Below are 20,492 nucleotides of genomic sequence, written 5' to 3' on the forward strand. Positions count from 1 at the left end.
AAGGGCTCAATGAGAATTGAGCAGACTGGACTGCATAGTCTATTTAGCACTCAGAAGACCTTGACTGGTAGGTTTGCTTTTGCAGAATCTACCTTGATAAATAACCATTTTCTTCTTTTTTTTTTTTTTTTGTGTGTGATATCTCAGCCTGGTATGTAATATAGCACTTGTGCAGGCCAGGCTTGTCACTCCACAGGAATATCTTAAATATTTTATAAACCTTAGTTTATGATGCACCACAAATAAATCTCATTGCTGATATAAAGGAAATTACATGGTAACAATATATATTTGCTTGTTTGTGCTTTACAAACAGAATATATATATGTAAATAGACAAACTGAATAGTCAGTAGGGCTTTCCATCTCTCACCAAACTAGACAAGTAGAACAAAAGCCTCACCTTGTATACTATCTGCATAGTAGTCAAATACCACTTTTTAATATATATACTGCTATGATGTCCTACCTGCCTTGTGGAACTTTTCTATCTCGCTTGATACGAAATGTAGAAGGTCAATTTGTATGACTCTCTTTCTGTATAACTCTCTCTCTCTGTCTCATCTCACAGTACATAGAAAAATAGTGAATACTGAATGTTTTCCTTCACTTTGTTGAATATTTTAAATTTGTACTGCTGTGATGCATTACTTGTTGTATATAAATGTTACAGTGTTTTTTTTTTTGCTATGTAACGGAGCTTTTCTCCCCGGGCCTCCGCTGAAAATGGACAATGTCCAGTCAAACTTTTCCCAGTTAACAAAAACTATATATATATATATATATATATATATATATATATATATATACATATACATGTGTGTGTGTGTGTGTGTGTGTGTGTGAGATTGGCAACAATGTGAGGTTTGTGAAAAGAATAGAAATTTCTGAAACAACACTGCATATATTTTAAACAGTGTTAATTTTCAGTTGTCATTCCCAGTTCAGGTGTATGTTATCTAGTAGTAGTAACATTATCACTGTTATGATTATTATTATTACTATTATTATCATCATTATCATCATCATTTTCTATGCTTGCTGTCTTCAGGTGTCTTCATGCGTGTATCGTATATTCCCTGTTACACTGCTCCCATAGCTTGGCAGGTTTCCTGGTGTGACCTGTACAAAAAGGTCATCTTACACACAAGCCTCACCAGCTCCATACAAGACTTGGGTTGTACATGCCAGTAGTGCACAGTGGCACAGGTCAAGCAAGGTGCCATACACAATGCAGGCAGTGAGGCATTTATTTTACTGGCCTAATCCCCAGCCCCCCCCCCCCATGCTGAAGGATTAAATTACATGCTTGTGCTGAGTGGACCATGAGGTGTAGCCTCAAGAATTATTTGCCCGGCCACAGTTATCATGCCTGCTCAGTTCTCACCCACTGTAGCACTGTGATCTTTCACCACACCCCAGCCTCTGCCAGGGTTCCATAGCAGGATGTTCCCAACATATTCCCTCACCCCGGGAGAGGCACGTCTGTCTTCCCCTACTGCACTTTCAGGTGTTCTGCTAATCAAACCTTGGTTACCTGGACTGTAGACAGAGCTTTATCCCTCTATGCCACCAGCACAGTTAGTGATATACAAATTACTTAAGGAAGACACAACTTTGAATCTGCTTTTGTGTGTCAGATCCCATACTCTTCAAGTATGACTTGTTAAACTGCAACTCAAATTCACTTCTACAGTTGATATAATTCCACTCTATTAAAACTAGTTGCAAACTGAATTAAAAACTACTATGTTTTTCAATAATTATGTAAATTTCTACAGGGCATTTAAACAAACTGCAGTAAATAGTTTGTCTAATTATTTATGCTCTAGACTTACCTGTGTAATTATTAGCTTATTTATTTAGTTAGTTACATTTGTTAACCAGGATTTGCCCATTTTCATTACAGTCACAGGAAGAAAAGCTCCACAATACATGTATATATCAAATATGTTAAATGTTGAGTACATTAATACAATTGTTTGCTTCGGTCATAATAAGAAAGAAAGTTACAAATCACCTAGGCTAACAGATCAGAGTATAGAAACAATGCAGCATGTTACAAAGATAAAACACAACCAGGCAGATTCAATAAACCCTTCACAGTCTGGTAAGACATGGTAGCAGACTGTTTTGTATTCAGTAAGTGGCGCTTCATGGCATATAGAACTCTGTGGCATGCTAATTACAGCATAAGCAGCTGAATTGTATGCTAATCAATCAATCCAAGATAGACTTAGAAATTACAAAAACAATACAAAAACTAATAAAAAACCACAAAGAGAGATTGAATGACAGGATCACCACACCACCTGCAAAATTTAACAATGTATTAAGTGCTTTCATCCTGTTAAGCTGGACTTCATCAGAATAAAGCAGATATACAAATACAAACATTAAATACAGGTTGCTTCAAGCTGATTGGTTAACCAGTTGTACAAGACAAAATAGGTTGTGTTAATCTAAGTCACAAATAAATAATACAAAATACAATGCAATATATATATATATATATATATATATATATATATATATATATATAAACTCAAAAAAACTTTCCAAGAAAACATGTCCCAATTCTAAAATTCAAGGTACTTATTATTGTGTCTATGATGAAGTATAAAAAAATCTTTGAATATTCTTACAGTATATATGCGACTTTGAGTCAATCCAAGATAGAGGAGCTATTCAACAAGCTATAAAACAAGTGTGTAGTGACTTCCAAAACCTATTGGAATACAGCGATGGAAAGGAGTCTACACAGAAAGAATGTTAGGGGCTACTGTTGCTTTAATTCATGTGTATGTGCGACAGGCTGAAGTCTATGCTACTGCTGCTGCTGCTAATAGGTCATGGCCAAGAAGGAGAAGAGTTTTCAGACCCCAGTTAATTTATCACACTATGCATGAGGTGGAAGTTGCAGTGTGCTACAGGGTGGATAGAGACATACTACAGCAACTCTGCAACCTCTGTTGACTTCAATTTAAACCCAGGGAAAACTGAGGGGAACCCATACCAGTGGAGACAAAAGTATTTGTAGCACTTAGAATTTTAGCTACAGAAACCTTTCAGAGACCAGCAGAGAACATGCTGGGTTGTCACAGGTATCAGCATCCAGGATCCTCTATCAGTTCCTGAATGCTATGCTCCAACATGACAGTGACCACATATATTTTCCTTGTGCTCATGAGGACAGGGCCACAAATATGTAGGAGTGGACATGAACTCATCATTTGTTGTTAGTGGTGGCTCTGTAGCAGCCCCCTCAGTAGTGGTACATTTACAGGCCACTGCAGCTGCTCTTCTCAGTGCAGACAAAATCATGTCAGTGGCCCTATGGTGCACCTGATCATGTGTTCTGCTGTAGCTGCCTACTACATTTACATCAGCACTTATCTGCTGCCAAATTTGCATTCTGCCTGAGATATATCCATGCCCCCTAAGGCACCATGTTGCCTAAAAGCTTCCACAATGATCTAATTTTCAGGGTCACTGAAGGGGAGGTTGGGGATTTGGAAGCCTGGGAGCCATATTCCTTGGTGACCAAAAACACAACAGAAAGATAATACACATAAGTGTCACATAACTAAAAGTCCTGTTTCAATGTAACACAAACAGTAGCATTTCATTATTACCCACTGGAGAAACATAAAACATTCAAGATATTTAAATAGTAAAAAAGGAATTGTGTGGTCGTAACATATTACAATCTCACACAAATCAAGGCTGGATCCAAACGAAGGAGAGTAACAATGGCAAAAATCTTGTTTGTGTGCCAAAACAGAAATAACAACTTTGCTCCCCCACCCCCAAAAGAATAGGCAAATGACACATTTTGCTAACAAACCATCAGTGAAATGCAAAAAGTGCTATCAATTGAACTGTCCCTGAAACATGTGCACAGATTTAACACAGAACATTCCATTTTAAGCTATTGCCAGTCATGTCTACCTGTGGCCAGCAGTCCCTTAGAGGTGTGTATTGTCCATCCTAGAAGGCTAACACCCCTGTGTCATTGACAATATTGGAAATGTACATTTCATGGAAATAACAATACAAGAGTGTATTGAGAAAAACAGTTGTAACATTAGCACTTGTGTTAACAGTTAATAAGACTGTGCATCTGAGAAAGTGTAATGCCCTGACAAACATGCCCATGCCATCAGTACACGTCTAAGAAATGCATACAGATAAAAGTAGCATTTGCTATGGCAAATATATATATATATATATATATATATATATATATATATATATATATATATATATATATAAAACAGTTTTTTAATGACATTTCAGCATATGCAATATATAGCTGAAAAATGCAAGCACGCCAGCATACCTTATCAAGGTCAGTAGTCTTCTGTGGAGATATATACCAAAGTAATACCTTTTTCTGTGTTATCGACAAAAACAAGTCTCCAAACCTTTTGGTTCCCTAGCTACACATTTCCCTTTTATGGTACAGATTCAGGGATGTGAGCATGGTGAATATGCAAATGAGATGTGAGCTCATTAGAATTGCTGAATCTCAATTACTTGGCTCCATGTAGCACATGTAAACATACCACAGGCATTGCCTTAATGTTTGTTGATAATGGATTGTAACTGTGAATGATTTCTGGTAGTGATAAGGAAAACAAAACAGCAGTCCAGACGGTCATACCTCCAGTGGGTGTGTCAGCCAGGTTAGACTTACAGAGTGTAGAAGTAATTGTATCAAGATTTTAAATGCAAGTAAGCAACATGCATTTCACAGTTTCTGTTCAGTAACATACAACCTCCCCTTCAATTGTTGGCAACTGTATATTATTGCCATTTAATATCCTCACACATTTTAAGAACAAGGATACGGAATGTCTTACAGATTGCATGTCTCAGATTACTGCTCAGATAAGACAAGAATGAGCAACAAACACCGAAAGATAAGACAGACCTGCATTTTTGCGAGAAGTAATCATAAATGGTTGTGTGATCACTCAGTGACCAACATCTGAAATTAATACATGTACAAACAACTGTCACATGTTTTGTCAGTACTGTGGATAATGTTGCACTTGGTTGTATGCACAATGAGTTCAGTTATCTGCTGCAATGTGTGGCAAAGACGGATAAACACACTTGTTTTTTGAAGGTTCATCGAAGTGCGAGTTCAAATCCAGACCTGTGTAAAAATATTTTGTGTGTACAAAAAGATATTTTGTACTGTTTATTTCATATATTTATTTTCTTAATTTCAACTAATTTCCCTTTTTTATTTTTTAAATGCCAGTGTTTGTACTCAGCCACACACCACGTAAACAAGAGAAAAAACACAATGAATGTCAAGTTTAGGTGTGCTTATCTCATTTGCATGTTACTTAGCAGTGCACAAACCTGGACTAGTGACCCACACAGAAAGCAGACAGAACACCTGCAGACAGAATGTAGACAGTGTAAAGGTCAAAAAGGACACATTGTTGCAGTTTGTTTTCGACAGCACAATGCCGCTAAGCAATGTTGCTCAGTGGTTAGCAAGCTTCCCCAACACCTGCAGCTATCAAACACCTGAAGACAGGATGTAGACAGTCAACAGTTTAAAACAGATACATTCTATTAATTCCATTGGGAACTACGTAAATATGCTAAATGGCATGGCACAGCAGTTAACACACAGAACTTAAGAATGAAAATGGAATTATGCAAGGGTCACTTAACTTTTCCAGTGACAGCAGGTGTAAGTGTAGGGCTGTAATGCAGATGGTCCTGGGTTCTAATACAGGAAGTACAGCATATTTTTACTGCTGTGACAGCCCAGTTTATAGCAATGAACATAAAAATATACAACTGTATGATGAGATGGGCAAGTGCCAGCATAGCCAGCTGGAGTTTTGTAAAGAATGATTATGTTCTTTGAATATCAAACTAATTTATACAGGATGCTTGTGTTACAAATGTATTAGAACTGTATGTCATTTGTATATCAAACTGATTTGTACAGATGTTTGGGCTGAAAATGCATTTGTGAGGTTTGCTTATGTTAAAATGAATCAACAGTGCACACTACTGAAATGAAAAGAAATGTACATGCATTACTGCCACATAATTAAATGTACCAGTTAGCTTACTTTAAGAAAAATAAGGGAAATGTAAATGAGCTATTAAACCATTAAAACATCATCCTACAGTGATGAATAGGACCAAAGACACTAGGTCTGGAAAAAAGCCTTTGTTCATCAGCTCAGTAAAAAGAAGAGAAAACCCATGCACTGCCATAAATGTTTAGATTTGTATTGTAGCAGTCTATGCTAAATTCTTGTCTCAGCTTCAAAGCAAAATACTGTGAGAACCTAGCATCAAGTGAGTAGATGAGGTCATTTTGCCAGCCCTCTTGGAAATTATATTTTAGATATTACAAAGAGAAATCTCAGAGTACTGACCATTCTGCTTGGGGGCCTGACTAAAAAGACTGCTCACGTATTTTATCTCGTCTTGTCCAAGTAAGTTAGTAGGGATCACTAAATCCTCTTAGATTCAGTCAGGAATATAGTAACACTTAGTTTAGAGTGTGTTTTTCTTTATTTGTAATAGTCTTTCCATCACTGTTAATTTTAATATTTTCTATGATTTTAACTCTGTGGTTTAATGTAAATATACGTTCAATATGTCATGTTATTTATTATTAAATATATTTAAAACTTGTATTGTGGCTGGTCCTTGTAGAAATTATTTAACATATAGGAGTACTTATATTTATTTGGTGACAGTGTGTAGCTGGTAGAGTGGGTAATCTATGCCAGCCTTTCCCAGGTGTGTGTGTGTGTGTGTGTGTGTGTGTGTGTGTGTGTGTGTGTGTGTGTGTGTGTGTGTGTGTGTGTGCGTGTGTGTGTGTCAGCTATTTGGGGGAGGGACATGAAACACTGGGTTCACAGAAAGGGTGCTGGAGGACTTGACTTGGACACCTGGCTGAGGACCTAACCCTACAGCTGTACCAGAGTCTTATTAGGGACCTGCAGGGAGATAGATATTGAGACATCTAGACCCCAGGCAAAGTGTGTTGCCTGTTTGATCTTAAGAGACATTGTACTTGATGAAGAGAGGTCTGCATCTGGAAATACTGAGTGTATCCATCTGTATTCCAAGTGCACATCCATCTCCATTGTTAATGGTGAGGATTCAGACTCCTTAATCACTGGTCCAGCAGGGGACATCACAAAATGTTATTTCAACATTCTTGTGGCAACAGGTGTAAGTGTAAGGCTACCATACACATGGTCCTGGGTTCTAATACAGGACATTCCAGACATTTGTACTGGTGTTCCATTTCACATTATATTTAATCTCACTTACAAAACTTTAGATAGTGGAGATGATATGAATTATACGTATGAGGGATAAGACACCCATATTGCGTTTTCAGATGTATGACTGAGGGTATGCTGCCTACTATATTTCTGTATGCATAATTCTGCTATCCATACTTCGATGGCCTTCACACTTAAATAAGACACATACACAAATTAATCTATATATAAGGACTTAAGCAGAGCCACAGAAGTGATCCCTGGGGTGAATTTCCTATTTCCCATCCAATCATCAAGATTTTTCTTGAAGAGTGCTAATGAGCTCTGTTTGACATAGATAGGTAGTCTGTTCCAGAGCATGGGAGGTCTCTGGAACAGGAATCTATCCCTCCAGCATGTTCTGTTATTGTGGTGACAAGGTTTAGGTCCCTAGAGCATGTAGCTCAGAGGGATTGGGATTTCTTTAAGTGGAGCATGTCCAACATCTCTGGGTTTGACATAGCTTTGTATGTTAGGCAGAGATCGCCTCCGAGTAGGCGATATGCGACGGAGTAAAGCTACACCTCAAACTGTCATCTGTATTTATGAATGATTCATGATTATGTCTGAGAAGCACTTCTTCTGTGGCAAAGATGAAAAATCACCACTGGTAAAGAAAATGTTTTGTTCCTTATGAATAGGTTTGAGTCCCACACTGCAAAAACCAATATCAGTATATAAAACCAAACCAAAAATATGACAGGTCATTATGTCCCCAATCTATGTCTGCAAAGTTAAATCACCGACAGTTACAGCAGCAGACACCCCTCGAACTAATGTCAAGTATCAGATTAACCTTCCAGTTTCAAAAATTGCTTTCCTCTCTGCTTGGTACTGCAGCTGTTAAATATAATACTTCACTCATTTTTCACTCATTTTCTCTCTTTTTTCCTCTCTCCCCAACCCTTATCTCTTTTATTTTCTATTATGTGTCATCAAAATGTCGCCATGTCATCCAATTGTACCAACTTAATAAATGCGTCACAGCACAGTGAGGTATGCCAACCCAAGTGGGTCAGCCTGCCCCCACTCCACCAGCCTCAGCACTGATGCCCAGCACATCTGGGACTCTACCTGGTAGTACTGCATGTGCTGCCCCTGTACTACCTGCAGCCTCAGGTAGCATTACACTGGCAGCTGGTGCTGTGGTACCCACCGGGAGTAGTGGAAGAGGTGGAAATTTCATCACTCACCAGAAGATGCCAAGGATGGTGCTCAGTGTCGTGCACCATACCATTGGTGTATGCCTTTGCTGGATGGACAGGCTGCTCTCCCTCATGGTTCACAGGAGGAGAAGACATCAAGCACTTCAGCAGCCAGTGGTGTAAGGGGACTGTGATGACAGTCCTGCAGGTGCAGTGTCCCTATGTTTGATGAGCATGAGCTTCCATTATCCCCTCCCTCACCCTAATCATGGTGTCCCCCCACATTTTGTGTCCCTCATCATCCCTGTGCCCTGTCTTCTTTGTCCTGTTTGTTTGCATCTGCTTCCTCACCTACCCAGCTTACCTGACCCAGAAATACTAATGTCCTTTACCTAGCATTCATCTCTTACTGAAATAAAAAAAAATGGACACCTGTCCCACAAAAAAAAAAAAAAAAAAAAAAAAAAAACAACATTTCTCCATACATAGCTCTGCATTTCACATACACGTCTTTTTGAAAAACATGATTTGGTCCAATTAGCTATACAACATAATTGCATTATCACCCCTTTTGTGGGAGTGACAGTAGAAATTCAGCTAATATTCTGTACATATTTTCATTTTACACTATTGAAGAAATGGATAGATATGGTTCTTTCACACCTCCCTCTTGCACATTCCTATATTGGTTTCCCTTTATTTTCCTCTTGCTTGCCCCCCATTTCACCACTTTCTTATCTACCCCATCTTAACACTTATAATCTGGTCAAAAAATACAATCACACACAACATACATAAGAACCAAAAAACAATGGAGCCCTTCACTTTTTCACTTCTGTGTTTGTGTGGAGTTTGGCATCACCCACCAATGCCAAGCAATGATGGACGTCTCTTTCTCAGTGTGGTTACCTCCACACCAAGAAAGCTTAAGCATGTTGTACTACATCAAACTACAGTAACACACAGTGAAGGTAGAGTAAAGTAAAATTTAATTTCCATTATCAATATTTATTTAAACTATTCCATATACCTGGATTTGAACCCTCTATCATCTGTGCTGAAAAAGGAATGTGTCAATGCATTTACACCTGCTGTCACAGAGTCAGCTAAGCAGCATGTGCCTTTTTGGTGTTTTTTTTTTTTTTGTTATTTAGTTTTTTATTACACCTTGCCCAGCAGTTATTGTTTTTTTAAGTTAAGCAGCAGGTGTGTTTCATGCTCTCAATACTAACTGTCATCATTTTAGCAATGATCCTTGCATTTGTGCATTTTTTAACTATGTGTAAACAGGGAAAGCAGTAAAAAATGGGTATCTTGCATATGCAAACACTTTGCCAACCATTGTGCAAACCTGATGCTTGGCAGTGTGCTATTCAAAGTAAATAATAACATGTATTTGTTCTTCATGCCTATAAACTACATGTGGAAACACAAAAAATGAAAGCCTAAGAATATGTCACATATTTGCAATGCAGCCATGTGTTACCTCCCCCCCATGAATTGCAACCCTGGTCTCTCAGTACTTGTTCACAAATATATCAACTACACCACATAAATTAATAAATAAATGCTGCATGATATACCATGCATGTCTTTAAAATGACAATACACATTCAGAGTTTCAAATACTTGTAGTAATGGGGACACTTGTATGCATATAGTTTGCAAAGCTGTCTCTTGAAGTATACCTGCACATTGGAGCATAACCACCATATAATATACATTGCACATTCATCAGTCTGCTAACATGCAGAACTTAAAATATCTTGACAGTGGAACTGCCTACACATCCATTTCATGCTGGCTTCCCAACATTTTCTCTTCAACATATACTGCTGATGTCACCCACTATAAGCTGGGCTGCAGCCTTGTAAAAGTCACACTTATTGACCAGGATTGTCCGACTAAGCTGAAGTGATGTAATGCTTGTGTTAAGTACTAATTTCTCTAGTCTGTGTTATTAGATAGGTAGGGGTTCTGCTCCCACTACAGTCAACTGTGAGGTGTGTGTGTCTATCTAGTCAGAAGAGTATAAGTGTGCATCCTGTAGTTACCAGTCCAATCCCATGGATTGCCAATTTTTTGGCACATACACATGCTTATACAGTCATTTCATGCTGGCCTCCCAACATCTTCACTGCAACATCCACTGCTGATGTCATCCACTATAAGTTGTCCTGCAGCCTTGTAAAGGTCAGACTTGTGCTATGGTCCTTGCATAAAGTACTGAGTTATCCAGTCTGTGTACTTAGGTAGGGGTTCTGTTCTTACTGCAGTCAACTGGTGTTTTCATTTGTGTGTGTATGTGTGTGTGTGTGTGTGTGTGTGTGTGTGTGTGTGTGTGTGTGTGTGTGTGTGTGTGTGTGTGTACTTGCTTGACATTAGAGAGAGAGAATTTTACATGGGCATGTGGGACATTGCTATTAGCATTTTCTCCTCATCAGACACTGCTGATGTCATCAGCTATAGCTGATTTACAGATGTGCAGTATTCCCATCAGAGCAGGGTGAAAGACTGGCCTGTAGGTCAGGCACAAGTCACCTTATCTTATACGATACAGATTACAGTGAGAGGGCTTTCATTCTATCCACATATGTCATGGTATGGTTTGTAGTGTCTGTATTTTCTTAGTGAGAAATCATGGACCTTTTCTATATAGACACTAGTAATATCCTGGCTGTGTGCAACAGACATGTGTGAGCTGTTATTGCTAAATCAATGTCTTTTACATATGTTAGCTGTCCTGACAGTGTTTGCCAAGGGCATATATGATGAGAACACTATCATCCTGGGGAACTTGACCAGGCCAAGGTATATAACACAAATCAACACTGAGGTATTCACTCAACAATGTCAAATGTGGGTGTAAGCGCCTATATTACCAAGTGGGTAGACCACTGGATCACATACGTGGCATCTAAATATGTCAAAATGTGTGAAATTAGAGCTATTTTAAAAGAAAAGACTATGTATAAGTTTTATAATTTCATGCAAAGTAAAAGGCAACATCTGAAAATTAAGAAATGAACATGACATTAGATTTATGAAGGCAGAGAAGGGAAGAGCTATGGTGGTTGTGAAACAGAAGGACTACGTATCTAGTATGCAACGTTTGTTGGGTAAGACTATGTTTTATGAAAATGTTAATAAACGTGTTACTTATAAAGCCTAGAGATGCAGAGATTATTGGCTATACAGTGGTTTGGTTGAATGGCTGATTTCAAACCACATGTATGAGTACTTCCACACATCTAAGCTGAAGATAGGTAAATTATTTGGAGTAGCCAAAATTCACAAAGATGAGTTGAATCCACCATATTAACCTATAGTTTCAGCAGCAGCATCCAAGTTAGAAGTCATTTCTAAACTTGTGGCTAGAGTGTTCTATTTGTTGGTTAAAAGTAGGCCATCCTTCTTTAGGGACTCTTGATTTTTTGGAAAAGGTTAAAATCAGTCAGAGACGAAACAGAGGATTTATTAGTGACAATGGATGTAAATTCACTATGCACTGTTATTCCACATGATTTAGGAATGGAATGGGTATTTTTTTATCCTAAAAGAAAGTAAGGAATACACTTCTGGTGAAATAAAGTTTTTAGATGACTGCATAGATCAAGCGTTAACCAGCACTTTTTCTTTTGAAAAAGAATATTACCATCAAAAAATGGGAGTGACAATGGGTGCATATATGACTCCCAATTATGCCAGTTTAGTAATGGCATAATGGTAATCATACATTTTGCCCAATTTGCTAGGATACGAGTCAGTCAAACATTATTATAGGTTTACTGATGATTTGTTTTTGTTTGGAAGGGCAGTACAGCTGAGTTGAACATTTTTTAGAGCATGAATGAAAGCAATAGTTTTTCAAAATTTTCTATCCACAACAGTAAGTTGGCCATTCAATTTTTAGTTATGGAAGCATATAAAAAGCAAGGAACTCACATGTTATATTCTATCATGTCTAGTAATGCAATATGCATTATTCCAGTATGCATCCCACTTATTTAAAACACATTATCAAAGGTCAGCTGGTCAGACTGAGGCAGCTTACCACTGATGCTGGGTTGTTGGATGAGCTTTCTAAAGCACTTCATGACAGATTTTTTTATAGAGGGTATCCAAGTGATGTAGTTAAGGAGTTCATGGCAGGTGATACTGAAAATTATTCGGATGTGAAAACTTAGAACACAAGAAGCTAGAATCTTTCCATACCTTTGACTTTTACATTGGATAGTGCTGCTGTCAAGCAGATTATTACTAATAACTGGAGAATTTTGAAGACATAGAACAGTGATTAGTAAAAGAGATACATTTAAATGCATGAGTTGTGCCATGTGTAGGTACATTTTGGATAGCCCATGCTTTACATATTTTAGGAAAAAGAACTTAGTGTACCTGTTTTTTTTACTTGCGTCTCTAAATATGTTGGTTATTTGGCTGTTTGTTTGTTTGTGTCTTTCGGCTTTTCCCAGTTAGGGGTCGCCACAGTGGAACTCCGGTCCTCTAATGATTGGCAGTAGATTTTTATGTGCTGGCTTGCCAGGCCTAACGCACAACCTTCAACGAAGGAACACCCATTCAGGCATGTCGCCACACAGAAGACGCTCTAACGGAGAATCGAACAGGAAACGTCTAACTGTGAGGAGACAATGCTACCGCAGCACCACCACTGCAGTAGTTCTTGTAAATCATATTATATAGGTAAAACTATGAGTGAGCTTAGGAATCAGTTTATGAGCGTCAATATGCAATTCAAACTAAGAGTTATGAAAATGCTTTAGCCAAGCATTCAGCAGAATGTCAAGGTTTTAAAAAGTTTGTTTTCACAGTTATAGATCATGTTTCCAAACATTTTAATGGGGTTAGGGAGGGCAAACTTGATTTCAAAGACGTCAAGTGGCAGAATATGTTTAATGCTCATAACGCACCTGGTTTGAACAGCAACATTAACTATAAACTTTTTTTTTTAATTCAATTCAACTTTATAAAGTGTAAGCGAGTGTTTCAAGCTGAGCATTTATTCCTGATTGGATGTATTATATCATGTGATTTTAAATGAGAGTATTTTAATTGATTTAGTTGTAGTGATATTTTGTTCTGATGAAGACCTTTTCAGTCAAAAACACTTAACATTTCTTTGTTAAAGTTACCTGTATCCAGTTGCCAGTAGCGGTTTGTTATTTGTTTAAACTTGGAAAGTTACTATAATAGGTTTTGCGTTTGCATGCATTTTCTGAAGGATATTTAGTCTGAAACTCAAATATATGTCATTAGTTAGTGACTTCAATCCTCAATGATTTGCCAGAAAATCACAAATTTTATGAGGAATAGACTAAAAATATGAGGCAGAAATCTGGACATTCTGCGAAAATCTGTACAGTTGAGAGGTATGGTTTATAGGGCCTGTATTTTCTTGCTGAGAAATCATGGACCTTTTCTGTATGGATACTTGTAATATCCTGGCTGTGTGCAACATACATTTGTGAGTTATTAAGGTTAAATCCATTTCTTTTACATCTGTTAGATGTCCTGGCAGAGGTCGTCAAGGGCATGCAGGATGAGAACACTATCATCCAGTGGAACTTGATCAGGCCAAGGCATTTGACACAAATCTACTGTGGCCATTAACAACTATATCATCAAGTGGGTAGACCACTGGATCAGATATGTGGCATATAAATATGTTGAAATGTGTGAAGTGATATATATCTCTGGTCTGTTAATAGGTCTGTACATCATGGCTGTCTCCTAGGCCCTTTCCTGTCCATTATTTAAGTCACAGATGTCAAGATTGACATACACATCCTGTATCCAAACAGCTGTCTGGAGGACTACAGATTGTGAGCAATCATTTGGCGCCAACTGTGAAATTAGTACAATATAGCAGTATCAACACATACCAAAGATTGTTGCCACAGCCATGACAACACACAAGATGAAGCAAAAACATGGGCGACTTGTTACATTATGAAAACAAATGCACAACTCAATGATGATGTAGACGTCACACCCTATAATCAGACCAACTGGTATGTGACCTATGTCCTAGGGTAGATGGCATGTGGAACGTCCACCAACATGTGGCCACAGTGGTAAGTACTCCCTTATATGTAACACAACTACTGAGTATGTGCAGGACATCCATATCAAAGGTCATAGGTGTATGGAGTGGCCACGAGTGCATGGATTGTGCTATCCCAAACAGAACCAAGATGCTATCCTCCAAAAAAAGGAAGCCAATCTGGTGGTCCCCTGCCATAAACAAATTGGACAACAGAAGGAAGAAACTGTTGCAAAAGAGTAAAATCCCATGAGTGGAGGAGCTCCCTGGTCAGCCTAAGTAAGAAGCTGAGATCCCTTATAAGATCCTCCAAAGTTAGCTATGAAAACAAAATCGCCAAAAATTCTAAGGACAACCACAAAACATTCTATAGCTATGTCAAGAATCTCGATGGCAACACCCAGATCTGCTCTGAGTTACAGCACAATGGCACGAAAATTACTGAACCAACTGATATTACCAACATCCTGGCAGATCGGTTCAGTGCTAACTTTATCCCCCCTCACCCCCTAAAGGGCCCATATCTATACAGGAAGAATGCAGTGTCCCTGTAATCACAACTATACAGGTAAAAGCTGTACTCTCTAAAGCCAAAAACACAGCATCCATGGGACCGGACAGCATCCCGGGCTGTGTTTTACAGAAACTTCAGAACGAACTGGCTCCCCACCTAAGCACTATATTCAATAACAGCCTCACATCAGGTTTTGTGCCCACTGAATGGTGCACAGCAACAGTTATCCCACTCCACAAAGGAGGAGCCACCACTGATCCTGGGAACTAATCGCCCTATTAGCCTGACGAGCCTGGTCTGTAAGACCATGGAACATATCATCATGGAACTCATAAACAAAGACATTGCTAACCTCCAAACTCTGGATCCCACCCAGTTTGGGTTTGTAAAAGGCAGATCATGCCTCCTCAACCTGATCAACTTTTTTGAGGCAGTCACCAAAGCCGTAGATGAGGGTAAGGTGGTTCACACAGTCTATCTTCACCTCGCCAAGGCTTTCGACACCATCCCCCATTCTGGAATTATAGCTAAACTCACTAAACTAGGTATAAATCCCTACATCACAAGATGGGTTGCCAACTGGCTCACCGACAGAACCCACACTGTAAAAGTTGCAGACTCCAAATCTGACCTCAAACCAATGACAAGTGGAGTACCACAGGGTTCAATCCGGAGACCTCTCCTGTTTGGCATCTACTTCTCTGAAGTACAGGCTAACATAGAAGGCCTCTGGATAAAGAAGTTTGCAGATGACTGCAAACTAGGAGCCATAGTCAAGTCCCCAAATGATGTGAACAACCTACAGAAGGGCCTTGCTGAGACAGATGCCTGGTGTCAGAGCTATGGCCTCAAGCTCAATGCCAAAAAGTGCAGTGTCATTCCCTTTAGTAAAAACTCTGTACTCATGAACTACCACATAGGCAGCAATCTACTTAACACCGAATGTGTGATAAGACACCTTGGGACCCAGGTGAACAGTAGTCTCTCCTTTGATAGTCACATCGACACAGTAGTCAGGAAGTCCTTCTACGTGGAACACCTCATCATAAAAGGGTTCTCATCCAGGAAAAAAAGAGGTAATTGTTCCCCTCTACTCTATACTCATTAGACCCATTATAGAGTACAATGCCCCTTTTGGAATGTACCTCACAAGACATCTGCAGTAGCTGGAAAGGCCACAATAGTACCTCACAAAGAGGATTTCAGGCCTCAAACAAATGCCCTACACTGACTGTCTCAAAAAACTCCAGCTTTACTCTGTAGCATATCACCTACTCTGAGGTGATCTCTGCCTAACATATAAAGCTATGTCAAACTCAGAGCTGTTGGACATGCTACATCTAAAGAAATCCCAATCCCTCCAAGCTACATGCTCTAGGGACCTAAACCTTGTCATCACAATAAACAGGACATGCTGGAGGGATAGATTCCTGTCCCAGAGACTTCCCATATTCTGGAAAAAGGTACCCATCTATGTCAAGCAAAGTTCTTCATTAGCACTCTTCAAGAAAAAATCTTAAGGAGTGGATGGGAAATAGGAAATACAGCCCGGGGATCACTTCTGTGTCTCTGCTCGACAGTGGCACAGGAAAATAACTTTATTGGGTGGAGTAAGCCAGGGAACCTTGTTGGCTAGGCTTATGTAGGCCCTTGGGCCGAGAGTCTAGTACCTATCTATGAACCTATAATATATCCACAGATCACAGTCTTCATCACACCAATAACGGAGTAAAATACACCATTCTTCATGCACTTCACTCACATCTTCCAGTGATGTGTAAATGAAGTTTCACAGATTTGCCACACTGAGCTGCCACACATCTTACTGGCCATACCTATGTAGGTATTCATTTTGATGCATAAACATTACTGTCTGATCGTACAGAACACCTATCAAAGTGTTATACCAGATGCATATGTGATACCTGTTCTTGTGATGCACACATTACATACATATATAGTTGTCTGACAACATTGATGGCATGGGGTACTTTCATGACAGTGTGGATTGTGCCATATATATGCCACTCACACCAGTTAACTAGCCTGGATTTATCATAATGTCACATACAGGTATATCAGTGTCCCTCCTAACACCTCCAGCAGATGTTACAGTGTCAGGATGGCATGCTTGATTACCCTTATAGATTGCTGGCATCTCATAATAGTTGTACAAGTGTGTTCATGCAGAACCATCTATGATCACTCAGAATCACATATGTTGTGTCAGAGACATGGTATTACTGGTTGTATTATTCTGATATTGTCCATGATTGTGTGTACTTCTTTTATTGTTGTCCATGGGCCTGTAACTTTGTCCCACTTTTTGGAGATGTCTGCTGACATTACTCTCATATTCAGACATATCAGTTTGTACAACTCCACACCAGACACCCAACCACAATTGTATATTACATCCCTGATAGATGTCCTCACCATTGTTCATGTCAGGATGCTTATCTCACAAAGACATATATTTTCCATTGTTATGCCACCTTGTTTGACAGTCACATGATATACATTTTTATTGTGAAGTCCATGATGTACCGTGTTGATATGTGATTAGTGTTCCTGCTACAACTGTCTTCCATTTACATGCCCTCATCTACTGTACATTATAATGTTTCACCTGTCCTCTTTCACTGTGTTCATTCCTACATTTCATTTGTATGTCCCTATACGATGCAAAACATTTCCCCTGTTTACTTTAAATGGTAGTCCATGTACCCTTTCAGATCATTTACACAACTTTTGTACAGAATGGCTTGAATGAGTACTCTGCACTGTATACACTGTCATGCACTCTGTTTGGAACATATACATTACTATATGATAAACTCTGGTAATCGCTGTGGCATTCTGCGCAACCCTGCTAACCTAGATTGTTGTAACTGAAACAGGTTTGCTATCTGTGTTACACTATACAGTTTCCTGGCTGCCAACACTTTTGCCTGCCATGAAACTGTGCTTGTTTACATTTAATTGTGATGTGTGGCATGAATATGTAATTAGCACTACTGCTCTCCGCAAACACATAAAATCAATGTAGGCTTCACACAAAGACTACAGAGTTTACTGAAGTCTGCTGAGCATGTATAGATAATACAGTGAACATGGTCATGGATATAACTCAAAGTGAAATTGTATGCAATGGTTATACTGATTATATGATCCAGAGAAGATTTTAACATGCAACTTCCTATAATTATATTAGCCTACCTTTAACTTAACAAATATATCTCTATATAGCTGTAGCTAATGTCTGTTTCAGCACTGACTTGAACCGTGCTTCTTTTGTACTTCTTACCGCTTCCGTCATTTTAACATTCTAGAGAGATAATTTTCTTTATGCCCGCATAAACAGATTTTTAGTTTTACTGTGTTCCTATCAATTGTCATGATTGCCAGGAATTTCCCTGATTTTGACTCCAAATTTTGCTCTGGCCCTCACAGAACTGGTGGTTCTTCAAAAAATGGTAGTGGACTACAGTCAGTAAACAACAGTGGTTATTAAAGATGCATACCTCTTCTCTTTTGCATGCTTGCTAATTCACGACCTCTTGATCTGCCAATTTTCCATGTTTTTAAGACTGTACTTCTAATATTCAAAAAGGTGTCCCTGATTTAGGACTTTTCTTCTTGATTATTTTTAGATTTGCCCCTGATTCTACAGGTAAGAGGTTAAGAGCTATACTTCACTATGCAAAATCACTTTACATAAAATATGTATTTGTGTTCTGCTTGCATTCAAGTAGCAGAATTTTATTTCCCTGATCTGTGACACAAAGGAATGGAGCCTTGACTATGATCCAGATGAACATGGTTAGTGTCTCAGGTACTGGGTGAGCTGGGTAGAGGGTATAAAGGACTGGCTTTAAGTCAGCTTGCCTGCAGTGAGAGAGAAGGAGGGGGTACTGTCCAAAATGTGACATGTCATAGGTTCATAGGTGTTTACTAGGCTAACAACCACAAGGGCCTTTTTAAGCCTAGCCATGCATCCCAAATCTCTGACAAGTTCTGATACCCTTAATAAGTGCAAGCATGGGCCTGGGAGATGAACCATTTACAGGTTACCTGTTTTCATCAGAGACACAGGTGCCAAACCACTGATGAATTTCTAGTTTCCCATCCAATTGTCCAATTTGCACTTGAACTGGATTAGGGAGGAACTCTGCTTCACATGGATGGGGATCCTGTTCCATAGACGTGGTAGTCTCTGGAATGTCAATGGTGACTGGGAATGTTGCATGATCAAATGGCAGATTTCTATTAGCATTTTAGTATTAAAGGTGGGACTCTAGCTAGCTCATATTTCATGCCATGATCTCCTAGTGCACACAACAGCTGAACCACTTCCTTTTCCCAATCTGCCACAGGTGCAGTCCCACCCCTTGGGGGGCCCCTTAATATGAAGGGCACTAAAGGTAAAAGAGAACAAGTGGAACAGGGTCTGTTCAGTTAACTGTAAAATGGAAGGTGTGTAAAGGACAGAAAAGTAAACAAAAAAGGAAGCAGAACTAAACAATGCATAGATGAAAGTGCTGAACAAAGATGTGTGAAATTATCTTACAAGCATTTACTGAATATAAAATATTGATACTTTTATTCACTTGTTGGTATTTTACTCAGAACCTATGAACATATAGCCCTTAAATTCCTTTACAGCACATTGAATATTGGTACTTACCAATTTTAATATGTAGGACAAATTTTTTGTCTGCTTGTTTGTGTGTTTTAACATTGGAACAGTCTGCAAACTGGCAAATGTATGCACCTGTTATCCTAACAACTGAACAAGATACAAGAGTGCAAATAAAGATAGCCATATGAAATTTCACGGCTTATAATGCCAAGTCCTGGAATGTGGAGGTTGAATGATTGAAAATCTAAACTTATATGCACTAAGTCTGCGATTGCCATTTTCTCAAAATATTTCCTTTTTTCTCTGAGGTATGGGGATCTCAGAGCTGGTATATGTAACTCCTGTGAGGCTTGATCTCCCCCATTGGGGGTGCAGGGGAGCTTACTCTCTTGCAAAAATAAATGTTTAGAGTAGAAGAGTAGTGTTGGATATTCATTCTCCTCCTGTACATTCAATCTATTTTTTCAGTGTTTTGTCACTCAGCATTGCAAACCTTGACATTTCATCAGGGAGTCTGTATAAGTAAGCAACAAGACACAAAGGGTGTGCGCATGGTATGGATAATATTATATGATCAGGGCTAATGTGAGGAACAAACATTTAAGGCAAGTGCTTTAAACCTTCAGCATTATGTCTCACAAAGTCACTGGTCATGCAATAATATTGGTGCCATTCACACCCCTAAGTGCCTTACTGGACTTACAAAATAGTTATCAGTGTGTGTGTGTATATGTGTGTGTGTGCATATATAGATATATATATATATATATAAAAGAGAGATACCAGATTTTATATTAACTTAATTT

The sequence above is a fragment of the Protopterus annectens genome, chromosome 2.part0 (genome assembly GCF_019279795.1).
Source record: "Protopterus annectens isolate FY-2018-M chromosome 2.part0, PAN1.0, whole genome shotgun sequence".
Classification (NCBI taxonomy): Eukaryota; Metazoa; Chordata; order Ceratodontiformes; family Protopteridae; genus Protopterus; species Protopterus annectens.